Source organism: Euleptes europaea, unplaced genomic scaffold (assembly GCF_029931775.1).
Source record: "Euleptes europaea isolate rEulEur1 unplaced genomic scaffold, rEulEur1.hap1 H_1, whole genome shotgun sequence".
Classification (NCBI taxonomy): domain Eukaryota; kingdom Metazoa; phylum Chordata; class Lepidosauria; order Squamata; family Sphaerodactylidae; genus Euleptes; species Euleptes europaea.
Genome location: NW_026612049.1, coordinates 815,492 through 830,468, shown reverse-complemented (window position 1 = coordinate 830,468; position 14,977 = coordinate 815,492). Strand labels below are relative to the sequence as shown.

The 14,977-nt window shown below is 42.6% G+C and overlaps 1 protein-coding gene and 1 non-coding gene across 7 annotated transcripts in view; both read right to left on the bottom strand.

Annotated features, from left to right (window-relative positions):
- The window catches only part of LOC130492890 (nuclear factor 1 B-type), a 444,072-nt gene that overhangs the window by 378,109 nt on the left and 50,986 nt on the right, over nucleotides 1-14,977 (bottom strand). The gene's annotated exons all lie outside the window — the stretch shown is intronic.
- Nucleotides 10,000-10,071, bottom strand: TRNAH-GUG (transfer RNA histidin (anticodon GUG)). The gene has a single exon. It is a non-coding gene; the product is annotated as a tRNA-His (tRNA).

Below are 14,977 nucleotides of genomic sequence, written 5' to 3'. Positions count from 1 at the left end.
CAGTATCTCCTCTTTTGAAAAGTAAGCACCATCTAAAAATGCTGTATTTACTTGCTTACGAGCCACTGATCGTGCATTCTAATTGTGACTGCATTATTAAAACAGCATGGATGTGAAAAAGCTCCAGCGCTGCTCAAATGTGATTTCAATACAGTGAGAAAAATGGATGAGGCCATATTATGTGAACTGCCCAACAAAGTCTTGGTTTGCTTGACTCACTTATCCTCTGGTGCTTCAAGGTATGATTGATTTAAATGCAAGATGATTTAGTGTTATTAATTTAAAACAGATGGCTGTGATTGTAGCAGTCCATGGGTATGAATCAGACCAATGTATAAAGAACAGGATTTCCAGTCAGGGTGGAACGACTGTTTGCTTTGATCCTACATGCCTGTCGCTGAGAGATGTGCCATTTCTAATCCAGCTTTGAGCTGGATTAATTTTTTAAAATAAAAAATATAGCTTCCAGGTCATGAACAAATCATGCTATTTATTTTTTGGCATTTTTATATCCTGCAGACTAAAAAAGTTAGAGAAAATTGGCATTCAAAGAGAATCTCTATTCCCAGTTGCATTCCCCATAAAATAATAGAAAAGAGAGTGTTTGCATCTTGGATGAATAATAACAGAAATGAATTTCAGACAAGGACGTAAAATCAGGTTTGGTGGATTTCCAGAGGCTTACAAATGTTGGCAACATAAATTTATTAAGAGGGTTTATACTCTCTATCAGCTGGAGCTCAGTTGTAATAGCAGGAGCTCTCCAGCTAGTACCTGGAGGTTGGCAACTCTACCCATGTAGAGCACATTGCAATAATCTAATCTAGATGTTACCAGGGTATTGGCCATAGTGGCCAGATCGTTTCTGCCCAGGAAAGGCCAAAGCTAGTAGAAATTGCTCCTGGCCACTGCTAGGTCTAAAACGAATGGTCCCTTAACCCACTTTCTTCCCCGTTCCGGCCAGGATAAAATTAACCTGGGCTGGGCTGGGGGGTTACTGTATGCATTACCTTGAATGATCTGGGACGAAACTGTGTGCTGATCCATCCATGAAAACAGAAAACGCGGGAGACGCGTACTTCCTGTGACGTTAGTAATGCCCCTGCCCCCAGTGATTGGTCGGTTCAAATAAATAGTCGAGAGGGGGGGGAAAGGCGGAGAGCTCGCGGGGGAGGGGTTTGGAGTAGGGTGGGCCATTATGACGCGGGAAGACTCAGTCTGTGTAATGTGTGCCCTCGTTCAGTTTATCTGAAACGAGCCAGGTATAACAGTTTGACTCGGGAATTGCAAAAACTGGGTTCGCTTGGCATCGAGACAGGGCTGAGCCAACAGTAAATAAGGTACTGTCCGTTCACGAAGATTTGATCCTGGGTGAAACAGGGAATAAACAGGGAAGAAAGTGGGTTAAGGGACCATGCGTTTTAGATCTTAGTGTATCACTGACTCCTGTTATTGTTGGAAGGAAGAAATCTCTCAGATATATGCTAAAAGTATATCACTTTTATTATAAACTTGGTAGCTCATCACTTTTTTAAGCAAATGCATGCAAGTTAAGGTACTCTGTGGGGATGATTTTAGCATGGCTATATGGCATATTTTATTTGGAAATGAAGAAACTGCAAAAGAAAATCTAGGCTCAAACTGCATCAGTTTCCAACCCATCAGGTTAGGGTAATCTGGTTCCCACAAGCTATAGGAAAAAGTTAGATTTTATAGGCAACAAGTGGGGGAGGTTTGATACATAAATTTGTACCACTAATAGTTCTACTCATACCCTGCCAGAAATTTTGTTAGTCTTTAAGGTGCTACTGGACTCTTGCTCTTTTCTAGTTCTACTCTAGTTCTCTTGTCTAGTTCAATAGCATTGTTCATGTTGCTGTATAAGAACAACTAACAGACAAAAGGGGGACTTCCTGGTATACTGGCAAAGAATAGTTTCATACCTTAATGCAGGTGGGTTTGAAGAAAAGTAGGAAATAATAAGGGGGAACAAAAGGGATGCTCCTGCTGCTTTCATTAAGGTTCTGCACTGAAGTGAAGATGTGGTTGAAAGAATGAAAGGAAGGACAATTATTATTAGGTGTTAGCATTATAATAGGTGCTGTGGAACACAGGGAGGATAATGCTGCTGTAGTCATCTTGTTTGTGGGCTTCCCAGAGGCATCTGGTTGGCCACTGTGTGAACCCATTGCTGGATTTGATGGGCCTTGGTCTGATCCAGCATGGCTTTTCTTATGTTCTTATGACAAGATTAACCATTTAAAAATCACATTCCTACGCACATTGTTAAAATGGAGGATGCCATGTTATACGAAAGAGATATGTAATTATTTCTCATTGAGGCCTACACATGACAACAGAAATCTGAAACAGGCAGAATTCCTCTGTGAGGATCTCATCTCTGAATCTTACGTCCCCTTAATTCCCTTCTCTGCCTTCTTTTCATTCCAGCCCAATCAGCAATTTGTCTATTCCTCACAAGCAAGTGAATATGTTCAGGCAAGTGAATATTCTGAGCCATCAGCTCAATAATAGAGGTTTCACTACCATGCTACAACACTGATATATATTAACAGACAGGCATGCAAAATCTAGGCACCTGATAGTAAGTGACTGGCATCTCTCTACCACAATTTTTTTTCTTGACAAGAAGCTTAGAGTGCATACATTGTTTTCCCACACACACACACACCACGGGACCCTTTGAGGTAGATTAGGCAGACAGCGAATGACTGGTACAAGGTCATCCAGTGAACTTAATGGCTAAGGAAGCAATCCTAAACAAGTTCATTCAGAAGTAAGTCCCATTTTATTCAATCAGGCTTACTCCCAGAAGTGTCCTCAGGATTGTGACCCGAGTGAGGATTTGAACCTGGGTTCCCAAGGTCTTGTCTAACCACTACTTCACATCTAGTTTGCTGGGCAGGAAGCAAGTTTCTTCTTTTCCCATGTATTCTGCCATTTTTGGGACATGGTCACATCTTTCTTTTATTCCCTTAGTCCTACAGCTCTCTCAGTAATCTTCCTTACTCCATCCCATTTGCAGTGAGTCCCACTGATCAGGTGAAAAGCAGGATATATTTTAATTAATATAATTAATTAGATAATGTAGGCTGGCTTATGGCACCGCCAAGTGGAGATGAAAGTGTACAAACTGGGCTTGAGAAGTAGCCTAGCTTACTCCTAGTTCTTCCATTATTCACCATTTCTCACATTTTTTCATGCCTTCTTTATGTTTCAGTTTATGATATTTCCATCAATATATCTAATTTTCAACATGGCCCCATACCCCTATACCCAGAGGTGGGAACCATAAACAGACAATACAGATTTTTCTACAAACCTGAATCCCAGGTTCAAAATAAAAATTCCGGGAATTTGAAAATAAACTTTAATCATAACTGTTAGTTAGACATTAAACTTAGAATTATATTTGAATATATATATATATTATAATAGAGAACTTTTAATTGAAAATATTAATTTATTATGGGTTTATAACTTTGTTTCGGGGACCTTAATTTAGTTCTCGCGGACCCCTGGGGGTCCATGGACCCCTGGTTGGGAACCAGTGGTTTAGACATAAGGTACAATAACACTAATGAAAGACTCCACTGGTACACTGGTGCCTTGACCGGGGGGAACGTGTTGTTAAGACCCTTAATTTCTTACGCAGTAGATTAGAAAATAATGAGGCCAATTCAAAGCCATCATGAAAAGTTTACAAAGCAGGTGAACCCTCACCAAAGAGTTAGCTAATCCACTATCTTTTAGGTGGAGTAAGTATTCAAAAACCTGTGGCAAGGGGCACGTTAGCGGATTGATCCCCCTAGCAACCACCCATTCCACAAATCTACTTCATTTGAACAGGTAAGATTTCCTAGTGTTTGGTTTTCTAGATGCCAGTAAGACCTCCGTAATATTTTGCTACCATGTTATCCATAGTTATCAGCAGGTTCTTTCCTCAAATGATATCTGTAAAAGATACAAATGCATACCATATCGCATATAAGAAGTTGATGTGGAGGTTAGATTCCTCTGTAGACCACCTACCCTTTGTGCAAAGAGCCTTACAAAAACCCCATCCACCTAAGGATGCATCTGTGTAAACCTGGCTATCGTGGGTCTGTACCCCAAAGGGGACCACCACTAACAAGTTCTGTTCCAGCTCCCACCAATCTAAAGATTCAGTATGGGGTGGGGGTGTACATTTAACTTAAAATGTCTAAGGAACCACAGTTGCAATGGTCTCATATGCAATCTTGCGAACAGAACCACTGCAGTCGTGGAGGCCATTAAGCCCAATATCGTCTGCACCTTAATCACTTTCTAGAACCATAGTCATTTGAACGACTCCATCAACAATTCAATAGCTCTGACTCTCTGTAGTGAAGAGCCTGCCCACCTGAGATTTAAGAATCGTGCCAATAAACTCAACCCTATGAACCAGGTGCAGTTTTGATTTGTTTTGGTTTAAAATGAATCTTAAAGAGGATAACAACTCCACTGTTCTATTGACATTGTCCTGAATACCTTGAGGGGAAGGGTCCATTAACAGCTAGTCATCTAAATAGGGGAAGATGGTGAGGCCCTTGGTTGCCAGGTACCCCACTACTTCCCCAACACATTGGCCCCTGCACCTAGGGTGTTTTCCAAATCAAAAAGGCAATATGTTATGCTGAAAGTGCTTGCCATCACACATAAATCTCAAATATTTCCTACATGATGCATGTATGGAAATATGAAAGTAAGCGTCCTTGAGGACAAGGACTGCGAAATACATTCCCAGGAATAATAACGACCCAATCTCCTGGACTGACACCATTCTACAGGCATGAACGTGGATTAATTTGTTTAACTCCCTCAGGTCTAGAATGGGTCTCTTTCCCTCTCCTTTCTTGTCAATGAAGAAGTATTTTGAATAGAAACTTTCCCCAACTTGGTCAGAGGGCTCTTCCCCAATGGCCCCTTTATGCATGAGTTCCAAAATCTCAAACTTCAATTCCAGGGAGTCTGCAAAGCAGGCACTTTGGGGAGGGGGGACCATAGGGAGGAGAATCACACCATTCTTAGAAATAACCATATTTTATTATCGACTGCACCCATAAGTCCATAGTAACATTACACCAACTGTCAATAAAGCCTGCTGAATGATCAAGCAACATTGGCTGTGCGCCCTGCAACTTAGGAACAGATAGATATTGTGACCCCTTTTTTACAGAGGCCCTATTTGGTGAAAGACACTTGCCCCTAGAGTGATACCTCTTTTGTTCAGGATTATAATCTGGCCTTCCCTGAGCCTGATAGGAGTAGGGGGTCGTATGGTATCTTTACCTTCTTTGATAGTAAGGATCCCTTTGCCTTGGACTATATTTGGCCTTGTTAGAGGCAGCCAAGGTTTGTGGGGTCACTCCAAGTGACTTAGCCATTGCTCTGTTTGTTTGTTTTTTAACTTGTGTAGGAAATCATCAGTGGCATCATGAAGAGAGACTTTTCATTAAACACCATATCTTCTAGGCATGATTTAGCCTCATGGGGCAGGCTAGAAGATTGTAACCAGGAATGTCACTGCAGCAGCATGCTAGAGGCCATGGTCTGGCTAGCTGCCTCTGCTGTGTTGGGCTGAATAAAGTTGGTGACAACCAAACTTATAGCCCTCTGCTTGCATCACTCTGGTGACTGATTTCTTATTCTCTGGAACATATTCTAACAACTGGGCTACCTTACCAGAGGTAGCATGCCATTAGGGCGCCATGACTGGCTATACGTCAGCCAAGGGATCCTGCTGAGTAGAATGTTCTTCCTACAAGATGCAACTTCCTGCCCTCCTTGTCCAAGGGGGCAGAATGGGGTCCAGTCTTGCCATTAGAGGGGAGTGTTTCCTCCGCTAGGGAGTTATTATGGGGTGCTGATACAAGCACTGGGTATCTTGTTCTTGCACCCAAAATAGGTTGTTTTACGCAACACTGGTGGGTAGGAGGCTGGTTTGGCACAATTGCTGAGGGTGATGGCTCGAATACCCTTAACCATGGGAATATGAACAGGTTCTATATCAGTAGTGTACAAAATGTCCATGATAGGGTCAACCTCCAAAGCCTTGGCCATCCTAAGTAGCTGTACTTTGTATGCCCTCACATCTACTGTAGGTGACACCGGTGAGGGGTCCCCTACTATGTCATCAGGTGAGGGGAGGGACGTAGTGTCTGAATCCTTATCTTACAGTTTAGAACCGTACTCGGAATCCAATCTAATGTCCAAAATTGACACCTGCCTCCTAGTTCCTGATGATGTTGAGTCCCTTGGAGCCGGGTGTTCTGTCAACCTGGATTCTTGGTGTTGGGAGTCTTTACCCCTTCAGGGTGAAGGCAAATGCTCCTTTGACCTTGACTTCTCAGTTGACGCCAGTGGTCCTATCATCGTCTGGGTGAGGGCGAAAGGCAACAGAAGCATGGTCTCTGGGCGTCCCAATACCGTTGTGACCTCTCACACTGACTCCAATTAGAGTCTTTCAAGTCGGGTGAGTCGATGTCAGAAGGAAAGTCCAGGATTTCAATCACACCCTGCTCCAACAACGAGAAATAGATCCTGCCCCCTGGTGAAGGGGTGTTCTGTCCTCCCGACTTCCTGGGCTCCCTGTGGTCTGGGGAAGTCAAACACTGACACTGAGGGAAACCTCGGCCTCTGGAAGGTGCATGACTCCTTCTTGACCAGCTGCCATCCCTCTTGTCCAAAGTCGATGAGCTGCCTGATCGTTGTGTTGACTCCTTCCCCTTTTATTCCCTTCAGGCTGGGGAAATTGAGCATATGTCCTTGGATTTGGACTTTCACTCTTCCTGAAAGGAAACGTTGGAGGGAGACTGGAGTTGGGGTGACTTAGTAGTGCACTCGACTCTGACTATGCCCAATGGCAAGAGTGACCTCTTCTGACTTGCACCATCCTTCGCCTTGGCCTGTTCCTTCGACACCGATTGGCGCCAAGGAGATCGGCTTCAATTGTCAGAGTCAATGGACGTGGATGGTCTTGGGCTGGATATCGGAGCAGGGACCGTTTCTTCTTTGTTCTTCTTTTTGGTTTCACTTGAGGCCCATTTTGCCAACTTTTTAGAAGAAGTCAACCCTGTTGCTGGTGCGGTGACTTTCTCTTCTAAGACCAGATGGAGTGATTTTTCATAAAGCAAGGCCTTGTGCAGTGAGGCCCTTTCTTGTCTCACCTTAGGCATAAATAGGTTACAGGCTCTACAAGATCTTGTAACATGCCCCTCACCCAAGCAATAAAGACAGTCCTTATGCTCGTCATTTTGAACCATCTTTGTCCAGCAGGACAAACACTTCTTAAACAAAGCCATCTTCAGAAACGTCCAAAGAGACTATTATCAAAAGCTCTCATCTCAGTGAGAAATGAGGAGAAGCTCTTTATGCATCCTCTCTCCCCAGTGGTGAAGAAAGAACTGAGGGGTGGCCGCTCCCCCACCCCTCTGTCTTGTGGCAGTTTTGGCTGGAAGAGAGATTGATGGAGGGGGGGAGGGGGAGCGTCCCATATATTCTAGACGCTTTCCGTGTAAAGTTCTCCGCAGCTGGCTTACGCATGTGCACTTCCCATATGGGACTGCACAGAGACCACAATGATGAATTGGATGACCGCTGAGATCTCAGTGGCCATTGTGAGGGCTGCTAGGCAACCACACCAATATTGACAACTTTAAGGTCTTGGTTTTTTTAAAATAAAAGGCAGGGGGAGGGGGAGGGCCCTTTCTAGGCCTGTTTTGGCCTATGAGGGAGGACCCATGGGACCAGGCCTGGCAGCAACCACTGGCAGCCACAGAACAAAAGCCAATGTTGTGTGGTGGGTAGAGTTTCACACTTGTACTTGGGAGACCCAGGTTCACATCCCCTCTCTGCCGTGGAAGCTAACTGGATGACCTTGATTCAGTCACACACTCTCAGCTTAACATACCTCACAGGGTGGTTGTGAGGATAAAAGGGAGAACAATGCAAGCTATTTTGGGCCCCCGTTGGGGAGAAAGGTGGAATATAAATGAAATAAATAATAAACATAACTTAGATAAGTGGCAGATAAAAAGTAGGTTGGCTATGGGGTGGGAAGCAGGGAAGGAAGCAGGGAATAGGGATATGGGGGCTGCCAGGAGGAAGAAGAAATAGTGGGATACGTGCGTCACGGGAAAATTAGATGCCCCACAAGTCCTTGCAGATCCCCCCACTTGACCCTTCCTAACTCTGGCATTCTGCCTACACAGAACTCTCTTCCCATTTCATGCTCTCCTTTTCTGACAGTTATTCACTTTATGCACACGAGTGTTTTGTTTTGATTGCTTTCTTCTTTCACAGCCTACTTCAATATAAACCCTCCTTTTTCTTCTCTGTTCCTATTTGTTGCCATTTTCCTGAGTGAGATTTTCTACAGCTGAGCTAAAACAGTGCTTTTTAGTTTCAACTGCTGAAAAAAACCCTCCATTTTCTATCGTGCGCCTTCAAAATGTCATCTATTTTTCATCTAATTCTTGGACATTGATGACAACACAGGCAGAACCATGGAACTGTTTGTGATTAGTACAATTAGAAATGAAAAATATATGGAGGCCAATTATTTATTTTTTTAAACTGAGAATGAGAGAGAAACCAAACCAAGTATTATTTTTTTATAAAGCCACAAGGCTTTTGTTTCATACAGTATATTCCATGTTAGGAGCCCAGATTTCTGTTCTGTCATTATGAAGGTTATGATAAAGTGATGACCAGACTAAGTTTTTTTTCTGTATGGTAACATGCAAAAGACAAAAATTCCTGAGGAGTAGCCTTATCTGTCTGTTGCAACAAAAATAAAAATAAATAGAACTGTAAAGGTAAAGGTCCCCTGTGCAAGCACCGGGTCATTCTGTACCCATGGGGTGATGTCACATCTCCACGTTTACTAGGCAGACTTTGTTTGCGGGGTGGTTTGCCAGTGCCTTCCCCAGTCATCTTCCCTTTACCCCCAGCAAGCTGGGTACTCATTTGACCGACCTCAGAAGGATGGAACTGTAGGGGCTCCGAAATACTAGTAAAGGTTTGTTTCACAGAAATGCAGTTGGCCATATAAACTATCACAACCAATAACTGACGCTAGGTGGCAATCGTCCACAGCTCTGCTAGAGCAGATTACTGAGCAACCTGTATTCAATAACCTCTTCAGTAGCTTGCCGTGATCGTACAGTGGATAGTACTCTGTGTTGTAGCTGCAGCAACCTTGGTTCAAATCCAAGTCATGGCAGAAGAGGAGCAATTTTACCTACTCTTTAAAAAAAGTAAAGTTCCCTTCTTTCATTGAAGTCGCTGAATATCTTTGCCAGCATTCCTTCCAAACTCTGTCCAGCACATGAAATCTACTTTTTGGCATCACCAAGTGGGCATTTTCAGTAAGATGCATATCTTTGATGCATTGTCGAAAAGCAGACTCAGCAATGATAAGTGACACAAGGTTACCCTCTTGTACATGTTCTTTATACTGGATGAGGAGCATCATCCATAAAGAAAAACCCACAGATTTTTATATAGAGTGCCCATGTTGCCAGCCTTGTAACTAAGAACAATCCATACATAAAAACAAAGGGATACACACTGGAAAACAATTTTTTTCCTCCTCCAAGATTTCAAAAGTCCATGAAAGCATAATGCTCATACCACATCTCCCCATTTGTAATTTAGGCACCTGCAACTCCGTTAAAATGTTTTACTCCCATATTCTACTGACTTCAGTGATTGATTCATAAACTAATATCATGATAAACATGTGTTTTAAATACTAAATTATCCACATCTACAATTAACAATTAAACGAAGAAACAAATGCAATAGGAGGATTCAACATTACCCAAGTAATATTCCTCTGCTATTTGCAGATCAAATCTCTTTTTACATCAACTGTTTTAAATATTGCAAGCTTTTAAACAATTGGTCTACAGTTATAACTAATTTAAACTTAAAGCAAAAGAATTTCCTTCCTGCCGTGACTCGGATTCGAACCGAGGTTGCTGCGGCCACAACGCAGAGTACTAACCACTATACGATCACGGCAAGCCATCCAGGAACTGAGATGCCTGTGGCTTTTTTCCCTTCTAGACTAGATGACAACGTCTATACAATTACTGCCACCTACTGGCCAACATACAAAAATATAAAATCTGCTTTGTTACAGCTTGAAAGTTTTTTGTTCCATTAGTAAGGAACTGAAACCCATTCAAATTTACATCAGGCAGCTTCCCTGTTTCTCCTTGTATATATTAACTGATCATTAACCAGTAATTAACTCCTTTGTACAAAAACCAATAACCTCTTGGTGCAGAAGTATAATCTTTATGGTTCTGTAGAGGAGGAGCCATATAAAATATTCTTCTGTGAAAAAATAGGGTTGTTGTGGTTTGTGCAAGAATTGTCCATACGTACAAACAGCAGTTTGGCATAAAATAAATTACGAAAGGAAGTTTTTCTTTCCACACAAGTAAATTTCATAAAAAAATCTAACAGGGAAACAGGCCTTTTGGGTCTCTCTGCAAAATCGTGATACTTACATGGGTGCATGTAATTTTCACACCGAAATTCTATGGGGCATTTTAAGGAATTGACTCCTATCATAGATGTGATGCAAAGTCTGTGTGCTGTTCCCTAACAAAGGGCTTCGTAGTGTGTAGATCAGTGGTTCCCAACCTTTTTTTGACCAGGGACCACTAGGACTTTTTTGTTCGGTGCAGGGACCCCAAGGTTCAAAATAAAAATTCAGAGAATTTGAAAATAAACTTTAATCATAACTGTTAGTTAAACATTAAACATTAAACTTAAACTTAGAATAATATTTGAATATATTTTTATAATAGAGAACTTTTAATTGAAAATATTAATTTATTATGGGTTTATAACTTTGTTTCGCGGACCTTAATTTAGTTCTAGCGGACCCCTGGGGGTCCATGGACCCCTGGTTGGGAACCAGTGGTGTAGATGGACCCTCATGAGTCTCAGAAACATGAAGCTCCCACTGAACGTCTGATTCAAAATCCTCATGTTGTTGCCCAAGAAACACAAAGACTTGGTAACAGGCTAGCCGCTTTACAGATTAGAGTGGGGAAGACAAAAAAAAAAGAAACTGTGAAAATCTATATACTGATAGCATGTTTACAGATATTTCATATATTAAATATTAATAAAATAAAGTTTAATTTTCATAGAATCATAGAGTTGGAAGGGACCACCAGGGTCATCTAGTCCAACCCCCCTGCACAATGCAGGAAACCCACAACTACCTCCCCCACACACCCCCAGTGACCCTTACTCCATGCCTAGAAGATGGCCAAGATGCTCTCCCTCCCATGAATTGCCCAAGGTCATAGAATCAGCATTGCTGACAGATGGCCATCTAGCCTCTGCTTAAAAACCTCCAGGGAAGGAGAGCTGACCACCTCCCAAGGAAGTCTGTTCCACTGCGGAACCGCTCTGTTACAAAATTCTTCCTAATGTCTAGACGGAAACTCTTTTCATTTAATTTCAACCTGTTGGTTCTGTAGTTCATGCCTGTTGGTTACCAAATGCCTTTGGGTAGCAGCCTCAATATTTCTAATGGGTAGAATCCTGCCTGCATATATTTCTTTATATCTCACTAAGTAAAAGCATTCAAGGTTTTATTATTATTATTTTTAATTCAACGGAAGAATGGGCCTTTCAGGATTCCCAATGAGCCTGATTCCCAAGATTTAAGATTCCCAATGAGCCTGAGTTCCCACTCAGAGAGCCAGCGTGGTGTAGTAGTTAAGAGCGGTGGTTTGGAGCCATGGAGTCTGATCTGGAGAACCAGGTTTGATTCCCCACTCCTCCACATGAGCGGAGGAGGCTAATCTGGTGAATTGGATTTGTTTCCCCACTCCTACACATGAAGACTGCTGGGTGACCTTGGGCAAGTCACGCTCTCTCAGCCTCATCTACCTCACAGGGTGCCTGTTGTGGGGAGGGGAAGGGAATCTAACAGATTCCCAGTCCTAGAGCAAGAGCAGTTATCCCAGGAAGGATGGGTGAGACTCTAAAAAAGTTGTGGAAAGGGACTCCTCCCCATCCTGTGATACTCCAAGACCGGCAGAAAAGACAAGCGAAATGGAATTACTTTCTAAGCAAACTCTCCTTATTAGGGAAACTATAATGAACCTATACATGAAGCTAGATCAGGTAAACGTTAAGCTGAGCGAGCTAAAGACAGCGAGGACTCCTTATCAGGACAACAACCAAGTGCCTGGATAAGGGAGGTGGCTGGAGGAGTGGGTCCCAGGAATAATATGGAAAAAATAATTGCAGCCACTAATGAAGAGAGAAGGGGCAAGAGGGACGGCTTTCTAATAAATAGTTTTCAGTCTATGGACAATAAAAAGTCCCGTTCCCTGCAGAAGAAAAAGGTGGCCCTGTTAATTGGTCATTCAAGAGTTAACTACTACAGATGGGACAATAAGAGAGCTGTTGTGAACTCACTGAGCCAAATCTTACGATGTAAGTCCTCTGAGGTGGATGTGGATAACTTGTTCTGGCTACCAAGCAAGAACTTTCACAAAAGACTAGTTTAACTTTTAGGCAGAGCAGGATTCCATCATTGCTCCTAAATAGGAGGGAGTTTTTAAAGAGACACTACATCTTTCCTGCAAGAGTTTTTGAAGATAGTGCATGTCCCTCTTTATGCAATCTGAAGTACCAATATAAAAAGTCAAACACTACTGCGGGCCACATGATGGATTTGGGAGAAACTCATCTAAAATCACCATACAAAAAAAAAAAACACACAGAAAAAGGAAACGGAAATCTGCAGCAAGGAGTACTGACATCCCTTGTAAGGTCCTCTGTAAAACCTCAGAAGACAGGCAGCGACTCACAAACTGCTGTGGAAGCCTTGTGGATCTGGTGATTCAGGAGCATATTCTGATCACCCCCCCCCCTCCCGTGCGAAAGGGAAGTGGCCATGACAGATTTAGCAGAGGATCTTCGAGAATGTCAATCTATTTCTTATGACTCTATGCCTGCTCTGGAGTCTTCATATGGGCCATCCTTGCCAGAAACTTCGGGGATGGCAGTAAGGAAAGAGGAAAAGGGAGGTGATCAAGATCTGTGCACAGCTTTAATAACGGCCATCACCCAGGAGAGAGCTACAGAAGAAAATATGGTCTCATCTCCCACCTCGGCTGTCGTTTGTGAGGTCAATGAACATGACTCAAATATTCTTCTCAATGTTTATACAAATAAAAATTTGTTTGAGACACCAGTCTTGAAATCTTGGGCTCAAGAACTGATGGAAGAGAACCAAGAGTTTTCAGCCAGTCATTGCACAAAAGACACTAGTATTAGTGAGAGGAGGGCAATGCTGATCATGCATCACCTAATACACTGGAATCACAAAATACGTCCCTAGAAAATGGCATCCATCTAAGAACTGAAGATAGTTCCCTCCAAGGAGACCCAGCATGACGGTATCCCAATCATCCTGCCAGGAGATTTCTAAAATCACTAGCCATATTTTCTTGGAATGTCGCAGGCTGGGCCCAATGCTTTCACCGTAGTCCAGATAACCCTTTTATTTCACAGGATTTTGATATAATCTTAATCCAAGAAACATGGACTACCGAGGACTTGGAGCTCGATAGCTATCACTCATATAAAGTGGCAGTGACCGCAGGGAAGGGGCCGCGGAGGCTGAAGGGGGGTCTGGGTATTCTTGTATCAACTAAGCTAAAAATGGAATGTGTTGCATTGACCCCACTGAAGCTACCCATGGCGATACTGCTATACTCTGGTAAGGACAGGCGATTAGTAATTAACATCTACCTGTTGTGCCCAGGTAATCATACTGGCACTGTTCACATGGACACATGATGATCAGAGTCACTGGATTCCAGAGGTTCCACAACTATTTGGCTGGTTGGTTCCAGATGGTAGTGTTGAGGGACTACTGTTCAAGCCCAGGACATTTATGATATGGGGTTTCACAGGAAATGATCTTGCCCTGATACTTTTCAACAACTACATGAAACTATCAGAAGAGGTCATTTGGAGATTCCGAGTGATGTCCTGAGTTAATTCAGCCTCTAAGTACGTTTCCTGGATCCTGAAGAAGTCCTCTGGGGTAACCCTGAAGAATTTTGAGGCAAACCTGTTACATCGCTACGTCCTCATGATGGATAAGAATAATCTTGCTTAAATGGATGCAGCCTAATCACGTTATCACTGACGAGAGTTTAGCGATGCAGTGAAGGCCACGAAGACGGTAACTCAGCAGGTCGACTAATGAGAAAAGAGAGGTGGCGCACATTTGCTGTATAATTAATGGCATCACATAAGTACAATAAAACGGACGGACAGTGCAAAAGGGCAAAGGTTGTTTCATAACAAACCCAATGGCCTTGCTCACCTTTGCCTAGTGAGGAGACAATTAAGACAGCCAATTAAGACAGCCAATTAAGAGGAGAATGTGAAGGATAAGAAAGGGAGTTTTCGTGGCAGATACTGATTATGCCAGCCCCTCCTCCAATAAAATAACGGGATAATAACTGCTGGACAAGCAGAGAAGCTTTCCAGAGTGGGAAGGGTCACCACTGAACGATGAAAAAAAAGACCAGAATAAGATACAGAAGTCAGACTTGCTCTTTTCTGTATCTTAAAGTCCGTTTGGACTTCAGCTAAGTTCTTTTCTTTCCGCTTATGTCTCTCTCTTTCTGACACGCATGTTAACGGCAGTTCAAAATGTCATAATGATGGGCAATCGCCGTATCCCGTTTTTAAAAGTTCTGACAGCAATATGGCAATTTACTACACATATATGTTTCAAAAAAGAAAATGCAGCCTTCTCAAAAAGAATTGTGCAGAACAGATGTCACAAGGCACTAGGAAACAGGCTAAATAGCACTCAAATATTCTAACAGAAGTCTCTTCATGTTAAAAAAAATAGATTTGCACTCATTAG